General features: G+C 43.2%; 1 protein-coding gene across 2 annotated transcripts in view; it reads right to left on the bottom strand.

Annotated features, from left to right (window-relative positions):
* Positions 1–11,053, bottom strand: part of LOC131941231 (potassium channel subfamily K member 16) — a 38,773-nt gene extending 27,720 nt beyond the window's left edge. For both annotated transcript variants that reach the window (XM_059300331.1, XM_059300332.1), the window contains exon 1: positions 10,923–11,053. The gene's annotated coding sequence lies outside the window, so the exon portion shown is untranslated. The remainder of the gene's footprint in view (positions 1–10,922) is intronic.
* Between the last annotated feature and the right edge of the window lie 3,660 nt (positions 11,054–14,713).

Here is a 14,713-nt window from a genome sequence, read left to right as displayed (position 1 = left end):
GATTTAGTCAACAGGTGACATGTTTTAGTGAACAGGTGAGGTGACATGTTTTAGTCAACAGGTAAGGTGACATGTTTTAGTCAACAGGTGACATGTTTTAGTCAACAGGTAAGGTGACATGTTTTAGTCAACAGGTGACATGTTTTAGTGAACAGGTGAGGTGACATGTTTTAGTCAACAGGTAAGGACATGTTTTAGTCAACAGGTGAGGTGACATGTTTTAGTCAACAGGTAAGGTGGCAAGTTTTAGTCAACAGGTGACATGTTTTAGTCAACAGGTAAGGTGACATGTTTTAGTCAACAGGTGACATGTTTTAGTCAACAGGTGACATGATTTAGTCAACAGGTGACATGTTTTAGTCAACAGGTGACATGTTTTAGTCAACAGGTAAGGTGACATGTTTTAGTCAACAGGTGACATGTTTTAGTCAACAGGTGACATGTTTTAGTCTACAGGTGACATGTTTTAGTCAACAGGTGACATGTTTTAGTCAACAGGTGACATGTTTTAGTCAACAGGTGACATGTTTTAGTCAACAGGTGACATGTTTTAGTCAACAGGTGACATGATTTAGTCAACAGGTGATATGTTTTAGTCAGCAGGTAAGGTGACATGTTTTAGTCAACAGGTGACATGTTTTAGTCAACAGGTAATGTGACATGTTTTAGCCAAAAGGTGACATGTTTTAGTCTACAGGTGACATGTTTTAGTCTACAGGTTACATGTTTTAGTCAACAGGTGACATGTTTTAGTCTACAGGTAAGGTGACATGATTTAGTCAACAGGTGACATGTTTTAGTCAACAGGTGACATGTTTTAGTCAACAGGTGAGGTGACGTGTTTTGGTCAACAGGTAAGGTGACATGTTTTAGTCAACATGTAACATGTTTTAGTCAACAGGTGACATGTTTTAGTCTACAGGTGACATGTTTTAGTCTACAGGTGACATGTTTTAGTCAACAGGTAACATGTTTTAGTCAACAGGTAAGGTGGCATGTTTTAGTCAACAGGTAAGGTGACATGATTTAGTCAACAGGTGACATGTTTTAGTCAACAGGTAAGTTGGCATGTTTTAGTCAACAGGTGACATGTTTTAGTCAACAGGTAAGGTGGCAAGTTTTAGTCAACAGGTGACATGTTTTAGTCAACAGGTGACATGTTTTAGTCAACATGTAACATGTTTTAGTCAACAGGTATGGTGACATGTTTTAGTCAACAGGTGACATGTTTTAGTCAACAGGTAAGGTGGCATGTTTTAGTCAACAGGTGACATGTTTTAGTCAACAGGTGACATGTTTTAGTCAACAGGTGAGGTGACATGTTTTAGTCAACAGGTAAGGTGACATGTTTTAGTCAACAGGTGACATGTTTTAGTCAACAGGTAAGGTGGCATGTTTTAGTCAACAGGTGACATGTTTTAGTCAACAGGTAAGGTGGCATGTTTTAGTCAACAGGTGACATGTTTTAGTCAACAGGTGACATGATTTAGTCAACAGGTGACATGTTTTAGTCAACAGGTAAGGTGGCATGTTTTAGTCAACAGGTAAGGTGTCATGTTTTAGTCAACAGGTGACATGTTTTAGTCAACAGGTGACATGTTTTAGTCAACAGGTGACATGTTTTAGTCAACAGGTGACATGTTTTAGTCAACAGGTAAGGTGGCATGTTTTAGTCAACAGGTGACATGTTTTAGTCAACAGGTAAGGTGACATGTTTTAGTCAACAGGTGACATGTTTAAGTAAACACTCATTTTTGAGCACGATGACGTTTCTTGCAACATTTTTCGTGGGGGAGGGGGGTTCACTGGTTAAGTCTATATCTTTTCTATATAAATTCCTTTTTTTAATTTAACCGAACAGATGCTTCAAAAAACCCAGGGCGTAGCCAACATCGCAGGGGCGGGGGGGGGGGTGTCAATCAGTGACGTCACAACCTATACTAATAATAACAAGGACAAAACAGGTCAAGTGGAACTAAGAAAGACGGTAATTGGCTGAACTAACTCGAGAAATGCAGGATTCAACGAACCAAGTAGGCTACACGCCAGCATCACCTACAGAGGGCTAGTGTTTTTAAAAGCTTTTGTTTAGTTCGCAACTCTTGTTTGTGGCAAATCTTGTAACTCATTGTCGACCCACTTCTAATGCAGCGATTTCGTTCAAAATTTTCACATACGTTCCACTACGATGACAATACAAGTCTATCTGTTGTTTTTTTTTTTTAATTTAACCAGATGTTTAGTCAGTAAAATTAAACGGTTTTGGCACTAAGGGTAGAAATCAAATCAATCGATAGATTGCTGTATTCAATAACAGAGGGGGGGATAACTAGCTAGACGCGATCATCATAACACCAGTCTGGTGAGCTGTGGCTCACGAGAATATTTACAATCGTAGAGGCGTGAAATAATCGCAGAATAAAGAACATTGGGGCAGACGACAGCGTGCAGAAATTCTATCAAACAAATGGATACTGGCACGCACGTGTAGAGCGACCTTATACTCGGGGCAGGAAGTGACGTAGTACAGCATGCACGTGCAATTATTTAAATTTCGCTGTAATCTGGTGTAAATACTCAGGTTACAAATAGGGCTGGTAAGTAGGTCACCAACCAGTTCGACGGCTCAATAAAACCATAGAAGCCATAGAACTGGTTGGTGACCTACTTACCAGCCCTATTGTAATGGCCAATGACTAAAATGGCCAGTTTGTCTAAAATGGCCAGACTGTCTAAAATGGCCAGTCTGGCTACAATGGTTTTAAAAGATTTAGGCTAATTGTCAATCTAACCAGGCGGATATGAAGCAGCGATCGCTTGAAATATTTCTTAAAAACAACAATTTAACTTTTGAAACATCTACCTTAAAACATCCTATCAACCCATAGAAACCTTTCAACATCTTTCAGCAAGACAACTGATGTACACTTTTTTTTCACCATTAAAAATTCGATGCGAATAAATTAAAATTTCCACTCTACACAGTTAGCCAGTCTATATATATTACAATATGGCGGCCAATATTAAAACAAAATGACCAGCAGATATGGCAACTCTGTACTCCAACATTTGGCAACAGCTTGTTAAAAACATTTGTTCTGGCCACCTCTAGTGGAAGCCTGTTGTCTCCCATCCAATTTAGGGGCTTGAATTTCATGGCTGACTGTTTTCAGCTTCTGCTTGACTGCGCTTGCCCAAAAGACTGGCTTACAGCGGGTGAATGAAATATGTATTCGTGTTGTTTTTGTTTGAATTAACGATTATGTTTAATTAAACACGCCATTTTTTAAACGATTATAGGATTTTATTTAATTAGAATTTTACAAAAATGTAAAAAAGTGCAGGCTTATATTTTTCTTTAAATTACTAGGTTGTTTGGGCTTTTTTTTGTTGGTTTAGTGAGATAATAAGGTGGTATTTTGTTGGTGTTATGTTGCTGAGGTGTCATTTGATTGTGGTATATAGCTGAGGTGGTATTTGTTGGTGTTATATTGCTGAGGTGGTATTTGATTGTGGTATTATTGTTGGTGGTATATTGCGGAGGTGGTATTTGAAAGTGGTATTATTGTTGGTGTTATATTGCTGAGGTGGTATTTGAAAGTTCTATCACCCTGTGGTATTCGATCACTTTAACCTTCTGATATCTAGAACAGATGCCTGTCATCAAAAATGTCATATCATGTACCACATGTCATCTTCCGTCTGACATCTACAGCTGTCCTCTGACATTAGAGCCACACGACACACAAAAATCTATTCCAGCATTAACTTCACAGCGCTGATATAAAATATCTTGAGCAGATTAAAAAACGTTTTTGTAAAAGCTCTGTGCTTCTAAAGAGATTAGCCGGATTATCTCCCGGAGAAAGAGCAGTTGGGTTAGAGGCTTATCGCTAAATGACGTCACATCCCATTGCGGGCCATGAATGTACACAATTTACACCTGACATTTATCAAATGGCGCTTTTAAAAAATTTCGCTACAGTTGGGTAGGGGGGGGGGTGGAGGTAGAGGTAGAGATAGAGAGGTTAACGTAGGTTTTATTCTCCAATACTGACAGACAAGAGGCCACTAGATCCACGTGATCAGTCAGATGTGACCCAAACGCCAGTCATTAAAAGCCCGCACTACGTCACTAGATTCAACAGCCAGCCAACAGGTCGCGCATGTGTCAACATTGGTTGCTATGGTAACCCACAAACCAGCCAACAGGTCGCGCATGTGTCAACACTGGTTGCTATGGTAACCCACAAACCAGCCAACAGGTCGCGCATGTGTCAACATTGGTTGCTATGGTAACCCACAAACCAGCCAACAGGTCGCGCATGTGTCAACATTGGTTGCTATGGTAACCCACAAACCAGCCAACAGGTCGCGCATGTGTCAACATTGGTTGCTATGGTAACCCACAAACCAGCCAACAGGTCGCGCATGTGTCAACATTGGTTGCTATGGTAACCCACAAACCAGCCAACAGGTCGCGCATGTGTCAACATTGGTTGCTATGGTAACACACAAACCAGCCAACAGGTCGCGCATGTGTCAACACTGGTTGCTATGGTAACCCACAAACCAGCCAACAGGTCGCGCATGTGTCAACATTGGTTGCTATGGTAACCCACAAACCAGCCAACAGGTCGCGCATGTGTCAACATTGGTTGCTATGGTAACCCACAAACCAGCCAACAGGTCGCGCATGTGTCAACATTGGTTGCTATGGTAACCCACAAACCAGCCAACAGGTCGCGCATGTGTCAACACTGGTTGCTATGGTAACCCACAAACCAGCCAACAGGTCGCGCATGTGTCAACATTGGTTGCTATGGTAACCCACAAACCAGCCAACAGGTCGCGCATGTGTCAACATTGGTTGCTATGGTAACACACAAACCAGCCAACAGGTCGCGCATGTGTCAACATGGTTGCTATGGTAACCCACAAACCAGCCACTTCGATTATGTGATCACTTCGTGTTGAACAGAAATTTGAAGGATTACAAAATGGCGGTCACGTGACCACACCGTCAGTTTGGTGCAGAAGGATTACAAAATGGCGGTCACGTGACCACACCGTCAGTTTGGTGCAGAAGGTGCAGACATGCGCCATGTGGTAGCTTCACTGCGCCCCCCCCCCCCCCCACCAATAGGACCGACCCCATCTCCGCCCCTACCCCAGCTACTGAGGAAGACCTACCCAGTCTTGCCAAGGGCGGCTACAAAAGTCGAAACCTGTAAAGTTTCCCTGAATGACCTATCTCATTAGCTCACTGCCCCCCCCCCATCTCAAATGTCTGGAAAATGTATCCTCGCCAGCCCCATTTCGTTTTCCTTATGACCTTTAGTGACCGTCTCATCATATGACCTTTAGTGACCGTCTCATGTGACCTTTAGTGACTGTCTCATGTGACCTTTAGTGACTGTCTCATCATGTGACCTTTAGTGACTGTCTTATATGACCTTTAGTGACTGTCTCATGTGACCTTTAGTGACTGTCTCATGTGACCTTTAGTGACTGTCTCATGTGACCTTTAGTGACCGTCTCATGTGACCTTTAGTGACTGTCTCATGTGACCTTTAGTGACCGTCTCATGTGACCTTTAGTGACTGTCTCATGTGACCTTTAGTGACCGTCTCATGTGACCTTTAGTGACTGTCTCATGTGACCTTTAGTGACCGTCTCATGTGACCTTTAGTGACTGTCTCATGTGACCTTTAGTGACCGTCTCATGTGACCTTTAGTGACCGTCTCATGTGACCTTTAGTGACTGTCTCATAAGACCTTTAGTGACCGTCTCATGTGACCTTTAGTGACTGTCTCATGTGACCTTTAGTGACCGTCTCATGTGACCTTTAGTGACTGCCTCATGTGACCTTTAGTGACCGTCTCATGTGACCTTTAGTGACCGTCTCATGTGACCTTTAGTGACTGTCTAATCATGTGACCTTTAGTGACCGTCTCATGTGACCTTTAGTGACTGTCTCATCATGTGACCTTTAGTGACTGTCTCATCATGTGACCTTTAGTGACTGTCTCATGTGACCTTTAGTGACTGTCTCATGTGACCTTTAGTGACCGTCTCATGTGACCTTTAGTGACTGTCTCATGTGACCTTTAGTGACCGTCTCATGTGCCCTTTAGTGACTGCCTCATGTGACCTTTAGTGACCGTCTCATGTGACCTTTAGTGACCGTCTCATGTGACCTTTAGTGACTGTTTCATGTGACCTTTAGTGACTGTCTCATGTGATCTTTAGTGACGGTCTCATGTGACCTTTAGTGACTGTCTCATCATGTGACCTTTAGTGACTGTCTCATCATGTGACCTTTAGTGACTGTCTCATGTGACCTTTAGTGACTGTCTCATGTGACCTTTAGTGACCGTCTCATGTGACCTTTAGTGACTGTCTCATGTGACCTTTAGTGACCGTCTCATGTGCCCTTTAGTGACTGCCTCATGTGACCTTTAGTGACCGTCTCATGTGACCTTTAGTGACCGTCTCATGTGACCTTTAGTGACTGTTTCATGTGACCTTTAGTGACTGTCTCATGTGATCTTTAGTGACGGTCTCATGTGACCTTTAGTGACTGTCTCATCATGTGACCTTTAGTGACCGTCTCATGTGACCTTTAGTGACTGTCTCATGTGACCTTTAGTGACCGTCTCATGTGACCTTTAGTGACCGTCTCATGTGACCTTTAGTGACTGTTTCATGTGACCTTTAGTGACTGTCTCATGTGATCTTTAGTGACGGTCTCATGTGACCTTTAGTGACTGTCTCATCATGTGACCTTTAGTGACTGTCTCATGTGACCTTTAGTGACTGTCTCATGTGACCTTTAGTGACTGTCTCATCATGTGACCTTTAGTGACTGTCTCATGTGACCTTTAGTGACTGTCTCATGTGACCTTTAGTGACTGTCTCATGTGACCTTTAGTGACTGTCTCATGTGACCTTTAGTGACTGTCTCATGATGTGACCTACCCCTCCCCTTACCATTCAAGCTGTTCCAGCGGAAGCAGACATTTTATGCAGGTGTAAGTATCGATACAAAATGTGGTGTGTAAGTATCGATACAAAATGTGGGGTGTGAGTATCGATTTTCTAACTTTAATTATTTGTTATTAATTATAATGGCAAGCGTAGCACTCGCTGGTCTTTGAACAAGTCTCTCAAGGTCATCAGCACATACTGGACCTTCAATGTAGTTTAGTTATAGTCGGTGGATAATGGTGTAGTTTAGTTGTTGGTCCGTGGATGATGTTGTAGTTTAGTTGTTGGTGGCTGATGATGTAGTTTAGCTGTATGTGTGTGGTAGGTGTCTTGTATATCTGTAAGACCGTAAGACAAAGAAATATTGGAATCGTGGGCTAATGAGAAGGGGAGCAACTCTCAATACCAATTTAAATTATTCATAACAAATCTGAATCAATAGCTTCCCTTGTCTGTTACCATGACTACCACTACCCATCTCTGACACTGCCTGTACATTTTTTTTTTTTTTTTAAATCGAAATTTTTCATAACAGCCTTACAAAATAATCTTACATGGAGAGATGTAAGACTAATAACGGGCTTACAAATAATCTTACATGTAAGACTAACCTTCAGCCCCCCCCCCCCCCCTCAAAAGAAACAACAACCCTTCTGATTGGTCAAACCTGACACCCCGCCGGACGGGCCAGGAACCACGGACTGGTCGTCTGCTCTTGTCTGACCTGACCCCAGGATTAAGTTTTCAATAACTCACTCTAATCAATGCGCATGCGTGGAAGTTGCCTGCATAATTGATGGCAATGGCTGCCGGATGTAGAACATTCCGTCAAAGAAAAATTTCCGGAATAACATCAGTGTATCAATCAAAAGACGACACACAAAAACCGGCACGGAAAGCCGGCATAAAATGTACATTAAATATATTGCCGGCAACAAACAAATGTCAATTAACAACTAATCAACAAACCGGTCGGTTAAACACAGAGAACAGGAGCCGGTAACCGCAGACAGCGGGATCCGGCAACCGGCAAGGAATGCCGTCATCGACCGGCCCGTGAATAAACTTTTAACTCTAGGATCGATACTTGTATTATTATTGAGTATCGATCTAAAACCGAGTCGAAACATGCGCGTATTAAGTTAATTGTTACATACCAGACGGTAAGGGGGTAGATGAAGTAGAGTTCATGTATCAGTCTGTCAATTGTTACCCTGTCATTAAGATTACAGACCAAACAGTAAGGGGGCAGATGAAGTAGAGTTCATGTATTTGTGAGTGCATGCCTCAGATCTCGAGAGTGTCGGGTTAGCTAAAGTGCTCGACTACGTCCATAGTTGTCCCGTTGCTTTCCAGAACTGTCCCATTGTTGCCCAGAACTGACTGTCCCATTGCCGTCTATAGCTGTCCCATTGCCGTCCATAGATATCCCATTGCCGTCCATAGATTTCCCATTGCCGTCTATAGATGTCCCATTGCCGTCCATAGATGTCCCATTGCCGTCCATAGATGTCCCATTGCCGTCCATAGATTTCCCATATTGCCGTCCATAGATTTCCCATTGCCGTCCATAGATGTCCCATTGCCGTCTATAGCTGTCCCATTGCCGTCCATAGATGTCCCATTGCCGTCCATAGATTTCCCATTGCCGTCCATAGATGTCCCATTGCCGTCCATAGATGTCCCATTGCCGTCCATAGATGTCCTTAAATGGCAGTGGTGCAATTGCCACCCTGATGTGTGTTATAATTGTGATAATGTATGACGACGTGGGGTAGGGGGGGGGAGGTTACGGTGTATTGTTAAGTATAATTGCCGCTTAATATTTGAACAAGCTTAAATTATACATCAGCACCTTTGAATAGTGAGCTAATTACCAACTAATTGTTGGTGTTGTTCCAAATTGCGTTGATGGATTGTTCGTTCAAAACAAACTTGAAACAAATTTTAACCATGAGAAATGAGTTTAGCGCGAGCTGCTCTGAGAGTTGAGCTAAAGCTGTTCATGTGTAGGTCAGAGCTTAAGTCAGCTGTTGTTGGTGTGGGATGTGTGTGACATGTGGCTGGTGTGTGGTGTGTGTGTCATGTGGTTGGTGTGTGATGTGTGTGTCATGTGGTTGGTGTGTGGTGTGTGTGTCATGTGGTTGGTGTGTGATGTGTGTGTCATGTGGTTGGTGAGTGGTGTGTGTGTCATGTGGTTGGTGTGTGGTGTGTGTGTCATGTGGTTGGTGCGATTGTCATGTGGCTGGTGTGTGTGTTGTATTGATGTGATGTCTGATGCTATCTAGCCACACCTACTTAAAATAAGACGGGGGTGATCTCCCCTAAACTTTCTCGAATATTCTTAGTTTACACCAATGGGGATGGCAACTCTAATGTAATTTGGTACCGTCATGTTTTTGTAATCAATTTTTAAATCATTTTTAAAATAGAATAGAACCGCGTAAAAAAAGAATTGCGCATCAAATGAACAGCAAACAATGTGTGTATAATAGTACAGGACATTATCACTTATTAATAAAGAAAACCTTGATTAATTTTCAACGAGTTAATAAATCATCCAATTTAGTAACATTTACGTCACAATACATTGTCTTCGAGTCTTGACCTACGTGAAAAGTCAATCGATCCGCAGAAGTGTTCGAAATTTTTCTCGCAACTTTCCGACATGACAGAGGAATCAAGTTAAAAATTAATTCTTATGCGTTTTTTTATGCTGAGAAATTAAAAAAAAAAAACGTAAAGTAATACTTCCGGTCACCGAAAATCACTCAACATTTGAAAGAAACTAAAGAATTATATATTTTGCTTGTACGTGAAATTTCGTTTACGTAACTGAAACAGTTATAGGCTTCTGAGAAACGAAAGTAGAATAACTGCCACTTCCGGTTATCGGAAGCCGCTGAAAGTTGATACAGAACTACACATTTTACTCAAGTAATCGCGTTTACAGACACACATACACACAGTAACTTAGACTCTGTGAGGTCTAAAACATCAAGATTAGTAAAAGTCTAGAATTCGATTTTTGCACACACAATACTTTCTCAATGCTTTGTATACGAGAAAGTAAAAACTTTTCCCAAAACAGTTCAAAGAAAAGTTCTTCATGACGTCACATTGATCTCAGAAGTGTTGGTGAACAACATTAGCCCCATTCAAAGACTCGCACCAACAACTTTTTGTTTAAAGTCCTCAACACATCAGACGTGAGGTCAGACGTGAGGTCATACGGGAGGTCATACGGGAGGTGACCAGGTAGTGATCAGGTAGTGATCAGGTAGTGATCAGGTAGTGACCAGGTAGTGACCAGGTAGTGACCAGGTAGTGACCAGGTAGTGACCAGGTATCGACCAGGTAGTGACCAGGTAGTGACCAGGTAGTGACCAGGTAGTGACATCAGCCCATGGTCGGGGCTAGAATATTCTTAGAATGTTCTTAGAATGTTCTTAGAATGCTCTTAGAATGTTCTTAGAATGTTCTTAGAATGTTCTTAGAATGTTCTAAGAATGTTCTTATTTGACTAACACATCAGTCTCACTTTTTCAGCATTTGACCAACTAACATGACGGTAGAGCATGCACGCTTTAAACACCATAAGGGACAAAACCCAACTTGGTACACGAGTTACACATCCCAAGATCGTACATAAGGGACACCATCCTAGATTGTACATGATGAACACAATCTTAAATTATACACAAGGGACACAATTCTAGATTATACATAAGGGACACCTACATTGTATACAAGTAACACATGCCTATTTGTGACTCGAATGAAAATGTATTTAAATGCATGTGAACATAACTCAATTAAAATGTATTTAAATGAATGTGAAAATGTATTTAAATGAATGTGAACATAACTCAATTAAAATGTATTTAAATGAATGTGAAAATTTATTAGAATGAATATAAATATAACTTACCTTTCCTGCACTTTTAGTCCGCCGCTTTTACTCCATGTTTGTGGCCCTTGAGTTGTTGCCCCTGGTTTAGCCGTAAGGAGTTTTCTCCCTGTCCCAGTTGTCCTGTGTGTGAGCCACAAATTGTCGCCCTTTGAGGAACCGTTTCCCGCCAGGTCCCCGCCTCATGTCTGCGCGAGCGTGCCAGGGTGATAGATGCACGCGCTAGAAGATGGTGGGCGGGGCAAGAGGGGTCATGGTATGAGGGGGGTCACTGGGTTGGTGGGGTCATGGTATGAGGGGGGTCACTGGGTTGGTGGGGTCATGGTATGAGGGGGGGGTCACTGGGTTGGTGGGGGTCATGGTATTAGGAGGGGGGTCACTGGGTTGGTGGGGTCATGGTATGAGGGGGGGGGGATCACTGGGTTGGTGGGGGTCATGGTATGAGGGGTTTACCTGGTTGGGTGGGTGGTGGGGGTCATGGTATTAGGAGGGTCACTGACTGGCCCACAAGCCGGCAGTGACTGGCCCACTGACCCACAAGCAATGACTTGTCTGTTGGCCATAACGCTGGCTGCCGGATGACGTAATAGCTGAAACAAGTCGTCTGCTGAAGAAAGCCCCCAGGCCATGCTCACTGATTGGCCAGACGATTTAGTTACAAAACTTTTTGCATTAGCTGTAAACGGTGTTGGCGTGGAACAAATGGATTTCCTCCCCTTCACGGTTATTAAATGGCTTTAAAATTCGCTTTCTATTCGCTGGACGTAAACACACCAATTTTAGCTGACAATTTGTCAGGATTGTCTTGACTGTCCTGACTGTCACGTGGGTTTGTCCGGGCTGTGCTGGTGTAGTGGGGGGGGGGGGGGGGGAACCGTGGGTCACAGAACAGCACTGAGTGGAGCCTGTGGGGGGGGGGGGGGCAGAAATTTGAAATGTAGACGCGGGTGTCGGGTGATAAAAGTTGACATGTGTCTGACGTCACGTGACACGTCACGCCTCAGTAACGACACGTAAACAAACTGGCGAACACGTGCAGGCGTGATGACGTCACACAGCTTCTAGTTGACGCAAAGAGTGGAGAGTGGGGTGGGAAGCTTGGTAACACGATATAATGAGGTTTTTGTATGGGGGTTAGGATAACACACACACACACACTATGCAATATCACACAACAACACACTAGCATGCCCTCACATATCAACGTACACATAACTGCACATACCGGGTGTTAGGACGGACTGACTGAACAGGTGTTGGGACAGACTAACAGGCAGACAGACAGACACAGTGTTTCTTCCAGACTTTTTTCTCCGGGGGGCACTTGATATTTTGGGGGGGGGGGAGCGGTCAAAATTTTCCGGGGGGGGGGGGGGGGGCGGACACTAGTAAAAGTATATTTTTACTATATAAATTCCATCTCGTTCGGGGGGGGGGGGCGGTAGAGATGCCTGGAAGAAACTCTGAGACAGACAGACAGACAGACAGACAGACAGACAGACAGACAGACAGACCAGGTGTTGTGACAGCATGGCACGGTGTAGCCACTGACAGCTGCAGGAAGGAATCGACACGCATGAGTGAGCAGCAATTACTAGACGAATTTTTTACCGTCAGACACAAAACTAGTCGCGGTCCTCACAATGGGGGGGGGGGGGGGGAACACGGTGAGCTGGAGCAAATCCACCAGTTCTAGTCACAATCTTTGCATGGGGGGAAAAAGTCACAGGAAAAAGTCACAGGAAAAAGTCACAGGAAAAAGTCACATAAGGTTCAAAATGCTATCACTTGTCTGATGAGAAACAAAAACGTGTTCACCGTAAAACACAATGTGGATGGACAATGCCGACCGAGAACTAAACACAATAATGTGCCTACATTTCTTGTGTCATTCATTTTTCTACCGGGCATCCAAATAAACATGTAACACAATTTGAAGCTGCTGTGTAGATTATCTGATAGTAATTTTACTTATAAAGAAGATACAAGTCTGATAGTTAGCATAAACCATGTTTTTGGAGATTATAAATAATTTACTAAAAAAACAAAACAACCACATAATAAACATCCACAATGTTAGTGTTCTCAACAATCAAATCAAAATACTACTTCAACTTTTTGTGACTTTATTTTTGTGACTTTATTTCTGCGGCTTTATTTCTGTGAATTTTTTCCAATAAATTTTTTCCTTTGTGACTTTTTTGTGTGCCTTTTCCCGCCCACTGTGCATTAGTGTGTGTGTGTGTGTGTGTGCGCGCGCACAGTGGTGGGTGGGTGGGGGGGGGGGGAGAGGAGAAGACCATATGTTAGTGTGTCGACTATGTTTGTGTGAACTATGACCCCGACTATTTCAGAACCCTTACCTCCCACACACCCTCCCCCATTGTGTGCCGCTGGTGTTAATTTCATCTGGTAAGATTTCAACCAACGTAAGATTTCAACCAACGTAAGATTTCAACCAACGTAAGATTTCAACCAACGTAAGATTTCAACCAACGTAAGATTTCAACCAACACTTTGTGGCTTTTCCCACATGTGTTAGACCGAGTGTGCTGAATGGTGACATTTTGTGTGTCAAATGTGACACGTGTGTCGTTAACTGTGCTAGATGTGTGTTCTAACACGGTAAGTGTGAAGTTTCGATACAATGATTAAAGCTAGACTACACACACACACACAACTTTGTTCACTTGCCACAACAACAGAGATACTGTACAAGTCTACCCCAGTACTATTTATAGAACTTTTTTTTTAAAGGTATCTTTAAGGCTGTGTCACACATAGGACAGGTGAAGTAGAGTTAAACGGCATGTCGGTGCCAGAGCCAGCGACCTTGACCTGACCAGCGCCCACCCACACATTCGGGTCAGCAGCCACCCCCTCCCTCCAGTGTGAGGTCAAACACCTGCCATCGACCATAATTTTCATAGACCATTGTGTCCAGTCAACTAGAGACGAGCACAATTATTAAAACAAGCCGATCCCCCCCCCCCCCCACCAAACAAGCCATCCCCCACAAAATTCCCACTCTCCCTCCCGCCCACGGAGCGAACTAAATGGCGCCCTAATGAAAACTCATTAGAGAAATAAATAACAGGGGAGGTAAACAGCGGGAATCGATGATGGGAATTTCTCACGGGTGATTTCCCTTGTACTAGATAAAGTACAGACAACAGGTGATATAGGTCGGCTCAACAATCACACAATCATTCAGTCACACAATCATTCAGTCGCACAATCATTCAGCCACACAATCATTCAGTCACACCATCATTCAGTCACACCATCATTCAGTCACACAATCATTCAGTCACACAATCATTCAGTCACGCAATCATTCAGTCACACAATCATTCAGTCACAAAATCATTCAGTCGCACAATCATTCAGTCACACAATCATTCAGTCGCACAATCATTCAGTCACACTATCATTCAGTCACACAATCATTCAGTCACACAATCATTCAGTCACACAATCATTCAGTCACACAATCGTTCAGTCACACAATCATTCAGTCACACAATTATTTACACATAGTCATTCAATCATCCATATAGTAATTAAATCATTCAGTCATCCAATTCTTTATCAACGATAATTCACACTATCAATCACACCAATCATTCACACTCACACAACTCACTCACAGTTTACCCTCACAGCCCGCACCTGTTTGACCGCCAGCGGCGTCTCTGTCCAGGTGTGACGTAAATACTGGCCGTGTCATGGGCGTGTCTAGACGGTGAGCGGGGAGGGGACCGGATGTCCCGTTGGTGTCAAGCAATCAATGAGACGACAGAAAGTTTTGT

This window comes from Physella acuta, unplaced genomic scaffold (assembly GCF_028476545.2).
Source record: "Physella acuta isolate Inbredline_101_S28 unplaced genomic scaffold, ASM2847654v3 ptg000353l, whole genome shotgun sequence".
NCBI lineage: Eukaryota > Metazoa > Mollusca > Gastropoda > Physidae > Physella > Physella acuta.
Note: the sequence above shows the minus strand (reverse complement) of the source record. Positions and strands in the feature narration are given on the sequence as shown.